The 10,553-nt window shown below is 42.9% G+C and overlaps 1 pseudogene; it reads left to right on the top strand.

The window, feature by feature from the left end:
- Positions 1-6,024: 6,024 nt before the first annotated feature.
- Positions 6,025-6,614, top strand: LOC129069451 (carbonyl reductase [NADPH] 3-like; annotated as a pseudogene).
- Positions 6,615-10,553: the final 3,939 nt, after the last annotated feature.

Here is a 10,553-nt window from a genome sequence, read left to right as displayed (position 1 = left end):
TGCACCCTCAGGTTCTCTTGGAAACAATCGCTTGGGGTTTCTTGGCTGGGTCTGGCTGGCTACTCTGCCTCTCTTCAGCTCCAAGCTTGGCCTTTCTAGGGCTGCCTCAGGAATTAAACAATTTATTGTTCTTGAGGCTTTGGCAAAGATTCCTGCTGAGAAGGCTGACCTTTCTTTTCAAGTCCCTGCCCTTGGGCTTAGATTACTTTGGGCTCTGCTGATTGCCTGTATAGCACTAGTTGAAGTTTTTCTTCAAAATGTTTTTTTAAAAAAAAATGATTGAATGTGCACTTAAACCTGCTAGATCCCTGCCCTAACAAAATTTACTCTCTCTAAAACTTAAGCCAGCCCCTCCTTGTGTGTTTGCCTAAAGAGGTGTATTAATCAAAGGTTTAGGCTCTGGAGTCAGAAAATTAAGGTTCAAAATCACTACTCCACATTTGCTAGCTATGTAACTTTGGACCTGTCACTGAACTACTCAGAGCCTTACTTTCCTCAGTTGTACAATTGAGTCTTTGTGAGGATCAAAAATAGTACATGGAGTGTAACAGGTAAACTGCTTAATGGGTAAGGAGTTCTACTTCAGAGTGAAGGAAATGTTTTGGAACTAGGTACAGATAGTAGTTGCACAATATTGTGAATGTATTAACTGTCGCTGAATTGTTTACTTCAAAATGGTTAACTTTATGCTATGAGATTTTCACCTCAAACTAGTTAAAAAAAAAAAAAAAAAAAAAAGATGTAGGCTTAGGAACCCGATTGCCCGCTTTGAATCCTAGCTCTATCACTTAGAAGCTCTATAACTGCGAGCACATTAAAAGCAAACAAAATAGCTCTGGCTGGTGTGGTTCAGTCGATTGAATGCTACCCTGCGAACCAAAGGGTTGCTGGTTTGATTCCCAGTCAGGGCACATGCTTGGGTTGCTGGCCAAGTCCTCAGTGGGGGGTGTGTGAGAAGCAGCCACACACTGATGTTTCTCTCCCTCTCTTTCTCCCTCCCTTTCCCTCTCTCTGAACATAAATAAATAAAATCTTTAAAAAAAAACACCAAGAAACATCGAACTTGGTAACAAGATAAACGTTTCATTACTACAAGAAGAAACTCTTCTTGTAGTAATTCTAGGGAGATGCTGGTGCCCCGGATCATGTGAACACAGCCTTCCTTCTAATCACATATCCCACACTGGGGTAAGAGCCTCTCTGTGTTCCTATTGCCTTCAGTTCTGATCTCCATTGTATTACTTAGCAGTTTTGTATTACTTAGCAATTGCCTATTTACTTGTTTTTCATAAATCAGATTACAGCATTAAGGAGTAGAAGGACCATACTGGGCCATCACCCTCTGTATCCTTTCACAACCTTCCCCACTCCACCTTCTTCAGGCTCGAGGTGTTGACGGTGAATTAATTCACCAATTAATCCATTCTTTCAACAAATCTATATTGAGTATTTACTTTGTGCCAGACTCTAGCTTAGGCACTGGGGATACACTGGTATGTGAAACAGTCATGATCGTTGCCCTTGTGAAGCCAACAGCCTGGTGTCAAAGAGAGCCAAATAGCAAGAACTGTCAATTGAAAGACACGCCACAGGGACAGAAAACAATGCTGGGATAGGGCAGAGGGACTCCCTTGGGTAGAGGAGGTCGACCTTGAGGTATATTCCAGAAAAGAAAGAGGCTAGTATAGCCAAGGCTTAGCGGGACAGAGGGTGAGTGGAGAAGTTGGCAGGGGCCAGATGTGCAGAACCTGTAGACCCTGATATGGAAATGGAGTTTTTTTTCAAAGTGCAATGTATAATTGGAAAGAAGCCCAATTTTTAAGCAGGAAAGTGACAGATTTGTAGTTTGAAAAGATTTCTCAGGCTTCTGTGAGAATAGACTGTAGTGGGCTGACATAAATGCACAGACCATTAAGGAAGCTATTGCAGTTTTCCATGTGAGATGATTAAAAGGTTGAAGTGGAGAGAAGTGAACAGATTCTAGATATATTTTCGAGATTGAGTCAACAGGACTTAGGGATGAATTGGATTTAGGTGGTGATAAGGGAAAGGAAGAAATTACGGTCAGTGAGTCCAGTTGTGTGGATGGCGGTATTTCCAGCAAAAGAGAAGACTAGAAGGACAGGTTTTAGAGACAAAACGAAGACATATTTATTTTTGACATATTAAGTTCTAGATGCCTATGTGATATCCCAGAAGAGACATTATGCAGGCAGCAGGATCTAGTCTGTGTATCTCTTAGAAGAGAGGTCAGAGATGAAGATAGAGTTTTGGGGAGATTATGAGGATACAATGAGGTCTGTCCAAAAAGTATCCAGCCATGTACTATGAAAAATAGAGACACTGAAGTAGATACATAGAACAATGATGCCTCAGTCCCCTTCAAAGTAGGCACCTTAGGACCTTACACAGTTCTCCCAACTGCAGCACGATGTTCCTTCTGCTCTGGTAGCAGAAGTCATGCAATGAATTTTGCCATGACACATTTTATGCCAAGATCCTGCATCAAAATCTCGGACACAATAGTTTTTGGAATCCCCAGATCAGCTTCTAGTTCTCGCGCTGTTAGTCACTGATCTTTATTACAGTGCCCATACACATTCAACATTCTCAGGTGTTTTGCTTGTTGCAGGCCTTTCAGAATGTGAGTCACTTTCAGCAGATTCTCAACCACCTTTGAAGTGTTTGTGCCACATTTTTATTTGTGCTGCACTCATTGCATCGTCCCCAAAAGCTTTCTGAATTATCCAAATAATTTCCTCAGAGGAATGTTCAAGCTTAATGCAAAATTTGATGCAGAGTCGTTGCTCTACCTGCTTAGTCATTTTGAATGTGACTGCCACACAGTACACATATATTCTCACTCAATGGCATCTACCACCCCCACTGACTAATACAGTGAAATCATCATTGTCCATGCGTGAGCATTCTGGTCCACGCTCCTAGGCTGCCAGATTACATCAATGTCGCACAAACCATTTCATTATGTTAACAATGGCTGGACTTTTCCTGGACAGACCTTGTATGTGTGGTGTTTAATGCTCTGAGGCTGGGTGATGTTACCTTGGAAGCTCGTAGGAGAGCAGTGCTCCTTCCTGAGTCAAGAGAAAATCCACTCAACAGTTAGAGGTCCCTTCAAGAGGAGATGCATGCAAGGGAGCCATGAGCAAGGTAGTAAAGAGAGGAGAGTTTTCGCAGAGGCCAAGAGAAGAGCAGGAGACATTAGTCAACAGTGTCATTAGCTACTGGAGACTAACCTGGGGGTAGTGACTGATATTATCTGTACTGATCTGAACACACACCTGTGTTTGCTAAATGTTTGCCCTGTCAAAACTTGTCCCTTCTTCTCCTATCTAGTCTTCCTCCATGTGTCTTTGGCAACAGCACTTGGGTGTGCCCCTGAGGGAGGAGTGGAAGAGAATATTTCTACTAGTTTTGTTCATAGCAGCAAAAGAAAAGGGGAGAAAAAGGAAACAACTACTGACAGAATAATAGATGAGTAAATTGTGCTTTGTTCAGGGTATTATTGAAGTCCTGAGAGAGGACGCACCTTCGACTGAGTCAGCTCCCCCAAGGTGTCACTGCATGCCTCCTATTCAGAATCTTCAGAAAATCCTCATGTTAAAAAGGATGGTAGCTCTGGCCAGTGTGGCTCAGTTGGTTGGGCATCATCCAGCAAACCAAAGGGTTGCAGGTTTGATTCCCGGTCAGGGCACATTCCTGGGTTGCAAGTCCAGTCCCCAGGCAGGGTGCATGCAGGAGGCAACTGATCAGTGTTTCCCTCTCACATCAATGTCCCTCTCTGTCTTTCTCCTTCCCTTCCCCTCTCTCCAGAATCAATATTTTTTTTTCTTTTTTTTTTTTTTTTACATAAAGAAAAGTATGGTGGCCCTGTCTGAGTAGCTCACTTGATTGGAGTGTCATCCCATACAGCAAAAGATTGCAGGTTTGATTCTTGGTCAGGGCACATACCTAGGTTTCAGGTTTGATCCCTGGTCAGGGTGCATATGGGAGGCAATGGATCGTCTCTCTCTCACATCGATATTTCTCTCTCTCTCCCCTCTCTCTCTAAAATCAATTAAAATATATATATATATATATATCTCCTCAGGTGAGTATTAAAAAGAAAAGGATGCTGTAAGTCCAGGGTGAAAGAGGGAGAGTTCATCAAAATTATAACTGGCTTCTATTGTAGGTATGAATTCTGGGTCCACAAACTCAAAAATAAAACTTAAAAAACCCAAAAAAAAACTGTATTTAGCCCTGGCTGGTGTGGCTCAGTGGATTGAGTGCCAGCCTGTGAACCAAAGGGTCATTGGTTTGATTCCAGGTCTACAGCACATGCCTGAGTTGTGGGCCAGGTCCCTGGTGGGGGATATATAAGAGGCAACCGCACACTGCTGTTTCTCTCCCCCTCTTTCTCCCTTCCTCTCTCTAAAAATAAATAAATAAAATATTTTTTAAAAACTGTATTTAATTTTTTAAAAATCAATTTTTGCCCTGACTGGAGTTGCTCAGTGGATTAGGTATTGTCCTGAAGCCGGTTTGATTCCCAGTCGGGGTACATAATCCAAGTGTAAAGCAACAAATCAATGTTTCTCTCTCACAACATTGTTTTTCTCCCTCTGTTTCTCCCTCCCTTCCCTTCTCTCTAAAAAGAAATAAAATCTATTTTTTTTAAGTTTTTAAAATTATTAGAGAGGGGAAGGGAGAGAGGGAGAGAAACATCAATGTGTGGTCGCCTCTCACGCACCCCCTACTGGGGACCTGGCGCACAACCCAGCATGTGCCCTGACTGGGAATCAAACTGGCAACCCTTTGGTTCACAGGCTGGCGCTCAATCCACTGAGCCACACCAGCCAGGGCTAAAAAGATAGACAATTTTTGAAAAAAATAATTTCCCAGCTTTATTGAGATATATTTAACACATATCTGAATTGAATTTCTATGACTCTATCTAGTCTGTGGGTAGGAGACATGGAATATCTAGTCTTCATCATCTGTCCATAGTGACATCCTCCTTCCTATCTGGTATCAAGTCATCTGTCCACGTGGTTTGCTGTGTCCTTCTTATCTAGGTCACAAGCCTCTTCATATCTATGCGCAATATGTGCCTCACTTGCTCTGCTCAAGGCCATTGGAGAAAATGTTCCGCTGCTCCCTGTGCCACCCTTAAGCATGAGGAGTTACACCATTCAACCATTCCTGCCTACTGCTCCTAGACTTTGTTGAGTGTGGAGAGCACCGTGAGGTTTGCCACCTAGGAGAAGGCTAGGCTGCTGTAACAGAGAGCAAATAATTATTCAGTGGCTTTAAGAAGACAGAAGTTCATTTTTCTTATATAATCACAACTGACTGAATGTTTAGGACCACCAAAATTTGTATGTTGAAACTTAATCCTCAAAGTGATGGTATCAAGAGGTGGAGCATTTAAGAGGTGGTTAGGTTATGAGGGATTAACCCTTATAAACAGGACCCTGAAGCCCTGCCTGGTGTGGCTCAGTGGACTGGGTATGGCCTGCAAACCAAAAGGTTGCCGGTTTGATTTCCAGTCTAGGGCGCATGCCTGGGTTGTGGGTCAGGTTCCCAGTAGGGGGTGTGCAAGAGGCAACCGCACATTGATGTTTCTCTCCCTTTCTTTCTCCCTCCCTTCCCCTCTCTCTAAAAATAAATAAATAAAATACTTAGGAAAAAAATAAAAAGAAGCCCTAGAGAGCTCCTTTGCCCCCTCCACCATGTGAGGACAGCATGAAAAAACTTTCTTATATGGAATAAGTATATAATTTACTAATCATGTACATATTTTCTTTGTCATCTAAATATTTCCAGTCTATAAACAGTTATGTACTACATAATTAAATTCAGTGATTTTGATAGGCTTTCAGTCATATAAAAAGTAGATCTACACATAGTTTTAATTTTGTCATTACAAAATATTTCTGAAAAGTATACAGATAGAATATGGTTTATATATAATAGTTTATTGTCCTTCCCTTTAATGAGAGATAAGATCCACTTTGTCATATGAATTCCAGAGGGAAATGGCTGATTTTTTTCCTTTGTTTTCTTCTCCTTTTCAAAGTTGATGATCCAACACCCTTTGACGTTCAAGCTGAGAAAACGCTGAAGACAAACATTTTTGCTACAAGAAATGTCTGCACTGAATTACTGCAGATAATAAAACCTCACGGCAGAGTGGTGAGTATCAGGAGTCTACAGCGTTCCAGAGCTCTGGAAAACTGCAGGGAAGATCTACAGAAGTTTCACTCTGAGACACTCACAGAGGAGGAACTTGGTGGACCTCATGAAGAAGTTTGTAGAGGATGCCAGAAATAAGTGCACAAGAGGGAAGGCTGGCCCAGATCGGCTTATGGGGTGTCCAAGTTGGGGATAACTGTTTTATCAAGAATCCTGGCCTGGCACCTGGATGAGAAGAGAAAAGCCGACAGGATTCTGCTGAACGCGTGCTGTCCTGGGTGGGTGAAGACTGACATGGCTGGGGATTACGGGTCCAGGATTGCGGAGGAGACCCCTGTCTACTTGGCCCTCTTGCCCCCAGAAGCCAATGAGCCTATGGCCAGCTAGTCTGTGACAAAGTCATCCAAAACTGGTAAAAGCCTTCTTTGGTGCTTAATGCTCAATAGATGGAATGAGTGAAAAAAAAAAATAGTTTATTGTCCTGATTTAGAGATTTTTTTTTATCCTTACCCAAGGACATGCTTATTGATTGTAGAAAGAGGGGGAGGGAGAGAAACATCGATTGGCTGCCCCTCATACACAGGACCAAACCTGCAACCTAGGCATGTGCCCTGACCAGGAACTGAACCTGCAACTTTTTGATTTATGAGACGACACTACAGCCAACTGAGCCACACCGGCCAGGACTAGAGTTTTTAAATATGTATTTATTTAGTGTTTTAGGCACTTCCACTATTTATTTTGAATTTTTTTATTTTAGTTGGTATACACTATTATATTAATTATATAAGGTTCAGGTGTACAATATAGTGATTTGACTTTTTTATACCTTATGGTAAGATCACCCCAATAATTCTAATAATCACCTGTCACCATGCACACTTATCCCAAGTTTTTAAATATTTAGACGTGGTATGTGGATCTCCATTTATACCTTTATCCTACGCTCTGAAAATATAAGGGTTGGGCCTGTTTCCTTCTCCCTCATCAGATTCAAGGTGACATGTCTACCCTTGCATCAGAACTCACATTCCAAGCTCAGAGGCCAAACAGAATCAGATAGTGAGAAACAGTGAAGATACCTCCAAAATTCAAGCACCTCTCACATCCTGGTGGCCAACACTGAGGTCCAAGACATCTTAATATCTTACCTGGTATGGTGGCCTTTGAACTGCGTCAACTGAGCTAAGCTGGGACTATGTTTCCCAGAATTTCCTTTCCTGTGTAGTCTTGTGTAAGAGTTGGCCTCAGAGGGAGATTTGGGCAGGATTTGGAAGGCAGAAGTGGAGCTGTAGCTATGCTTACACTTTAATATACTAGTACATGGTCAGATGCTGCTGTAGTTTATGCACGTTTTCACTGATCTGCTGACTCCTCTTGTCAGTGTCAGGCAGCAGCTGAGCCCACAGCTCCGCTAGCGCCTCCCACCCTCCTGCACCATCCCGCCCTCAGCCCCACCATCTCTACCTTCAGCATCTCCAACTCCAGGACTAGGTGTGTATTGATAAAAGGCATCAGCTTCTCCTGCTGGTCATCATCAAAATCAGAGGCTTAATGGTAAGGGAAGACCCATTAGTGGGAGAGCGAGCTGTCCTTGTGGATTCCAGTTCATCTTCGTGGGTACCAGCTTCACCTTGCCATCCTTCACTTTGCATCTATTTTTCAGAACTGCTTTGCTGAGTCCAACATCAGATGCACAAGCAACGGCTGTATATAAACCATTTAACCAGCACCCCTAATTGCATAAAGTCGAATATCTATAATAAGTCTCTTATTCTATATAAATCCTAATGGTTCTGCTTCTCTGATAGGATCATGACTGTTATGCCTGGATTCTTGCAACTGACTCCTAACTGGTCCCCTTGCTTCTGTTCCTGCCCTCCTGGGCAGCCAGAGTGATCCTGTTAAAACTTGTCAGACATGTCACTTCTATGCTCTAATCCCTCCAGTAACTTTTCATCCTATTTTTTCATTTCTTCCCATCTCTTCTAAGTAAATGCCAAAGTCATTACTTTAACTGTACTAGACTCAGTTTAGATGTCTTCCAGAGGTCAATATCCTTACTTCATCTCTAAATGTTACTGGCTGCCTCAGCATCATCAGAAGGCAAGAGATAGTCTTTGGTATGAACTGAATTAAGCCTGCTATAGTGGGAACAGTAGCAGCTCCAGCTATTACATCTGACTCAACTAGATCTATGAAGGCTCTGGCTTTCCCCAGCAATAGCCCAGTGGAATAAGTTAACACAATTCCAAAGTTCAGACCATTAAGATCCCATTGGTGACCATGAGACTAGACAATGAAAAATTGCTGACAGATACACTCCTCACCCTTCTTCCTTACTATGGACTATTCCGAGACACAGTGGTTCCATATGCCCTCTTTGAAGAGATCCCATGGCTTTGATTTTTGTGGGGCTTTGGGCATTGAAGTAATGTACCAGCTTGTGTTTCCTTCCTTCCTTCTGTTTCACTTCTCTGTTCTGTTTCACGGCTCTTTTCCCCTCACTTTTCCTTCCTTGGGATTGCAACCTCCAAGAAAGCATCAGCATATAACCTTTGATTCAGATTCTGTTTTCTAGGGGACATAGGCCAGCATTTAGTACTAGAAGAGGTCCTAAGAAACAGACCTCCAGGGTGTGATTTCATGGTTAGAGTTTTCACCAATGTGAAGGCAATAGGAACCTCATTGCTGGTAGTAAGTAAAATGATAATAACCTTGGCCTTCATTTGGCATCACCACGATTAAATTGTTCACATATGGTGAAAGGAAGACCATGTGGAAAATCACATCCAGGATCAGACAGGTTATATGTTGCAGAGTTGCAAAGGACTCTAAATGCACGGCTTTAGTAGATCTTCCATGTCAAAGTCAGGGCCCTGATAGGGAAAAAATAGGAAACTGAAAACATGGAAAATGACATTAGAGTGGGCAAACCTAAGAATCTTTATCTCATAAATTCTCTTGAGTGCTCCTGAGTAGGAGGAGAACCAAGCCCTTCCCTCTTGCCAAGGAAGAACAAGGAAGTTTCCCCTTTCCTCAAGACTATGCAATGACCTCACGTGAAGTAAGTGCCTCATTGGATGATATTCTCATAAGACCTGCTCCCATCAATCCTCAAATAACCAGGGTCAGTACCTAGCAAATCTTGAGTGGGGAAATTTAAGTTTTGACCTGGGGAAAATAAGCTACACATCAAAGAAATAGAAAGACCTGGCTAGCACATGCGGGAGTAATCTCTGGAGGACCCAGAAGCCCCTGACATGGCAGTGAGGGGGCAGGCATGGCAGAAGGTAAGGCTGGCTAACGGGGAATATGTCATCATCAACCACTCTCCAATAACTCAGGCTTTGATATTCTTTCAGGGATGCCTGGAGTAGGTCTCAGGTATACCATTTCTAAAGATGGTTACCATCAGAGCCTTCTCTCCATCAGTGCCTTCTGCTCACTTCAAGAGATGGGGTCTATTTTCCCCCTCACCTTGGGTCTGACTGGTTTTGTAACTCGCCTTCATCAACAGAATATTGCAGAAGTAACACTGTTCCAGTTCCAGACCTAGCCTTTAAGAAGACTGGCAGTTTCTATTTCCTCTCTCTTGGCTGCCAACCACCACACATTGAGACCCTCATACTGTGAGGTGGTGTGAGCCACCCATGTGAAGACACCACACTGAGAAGCACACGTGCCTGGTCAGCCCTCAGGGGGTCCATCCTTCGCAGCTGAGGTGCCATTTATATAAGTGAAAAATACATCTTGGACATTTCAGTTCCTGCAAAAACCACATGAAGCAGATAAATACCCAACTGAGCCTAACCCAAATTGTAGAATTGTGAGGAGTAATACATTGCTATTGTTTTAAGCCTTTAACTTTTGGGTGGTTTGTTATCCAGCAATAGATTACTGAAATACAGTCTTAATAGTTTGTCAGGTCTTAAAGCCTGGGCAGGATGATGGCCTACAACAAATGAGATCAAGATGCTAGAACTTCCATGGTAGAGTAGTTAAGAAGAGGTCAGAAAGTTCAGAGAGGTGGCAATGTTGGATCCAAGAACTCAGCGCTTGACTATGTTCTCTAGGAGGGCCCAAAGGATGACTCTCTTTGCTAAGGCAATAAGCAGCTCACTGACAAAGGGGACAACCAGCAACTCTGAGTAGCTGTGCAGTGTCTTTCTTTGGTAGGCTGGGATTAACAGTAAGAGTTGCTGCCTTGGAACTGGGACCCCTAATATAAACAGTAATGTTGAGATTCCAGAATAGGAGAGGTTGCACCCAAGACGGGGTGAATATAAGCACTGGCAGGTGCAGCAGGCCAAATTGACAATAAGGGTGACTTGATCAGCAGGGATCTATGGCAA

The sequence above is a fragment of the Pteronotus mesoamericanus genome, unplaced genomic scaffold (genome assembly GCF_021234165.1).
Source record: "Pteronotus mesoamericanus isolate MK-2021 breed Mesoamerican mustached bat unplaced genomic scaffold, CSHL_Meso_final contig_221, whole genome shotgun sequence".
Classification (NCBI taxonomy): Eukaryota; Metazoa; Chordata; class Mammalia; order Chiroptera; family Mormoopidae; genus Pteronotus; species Pteronotus mesoamericanus.
This window is presented reverse-complemented; position numbering and strand designations above follow the sequence as displayed.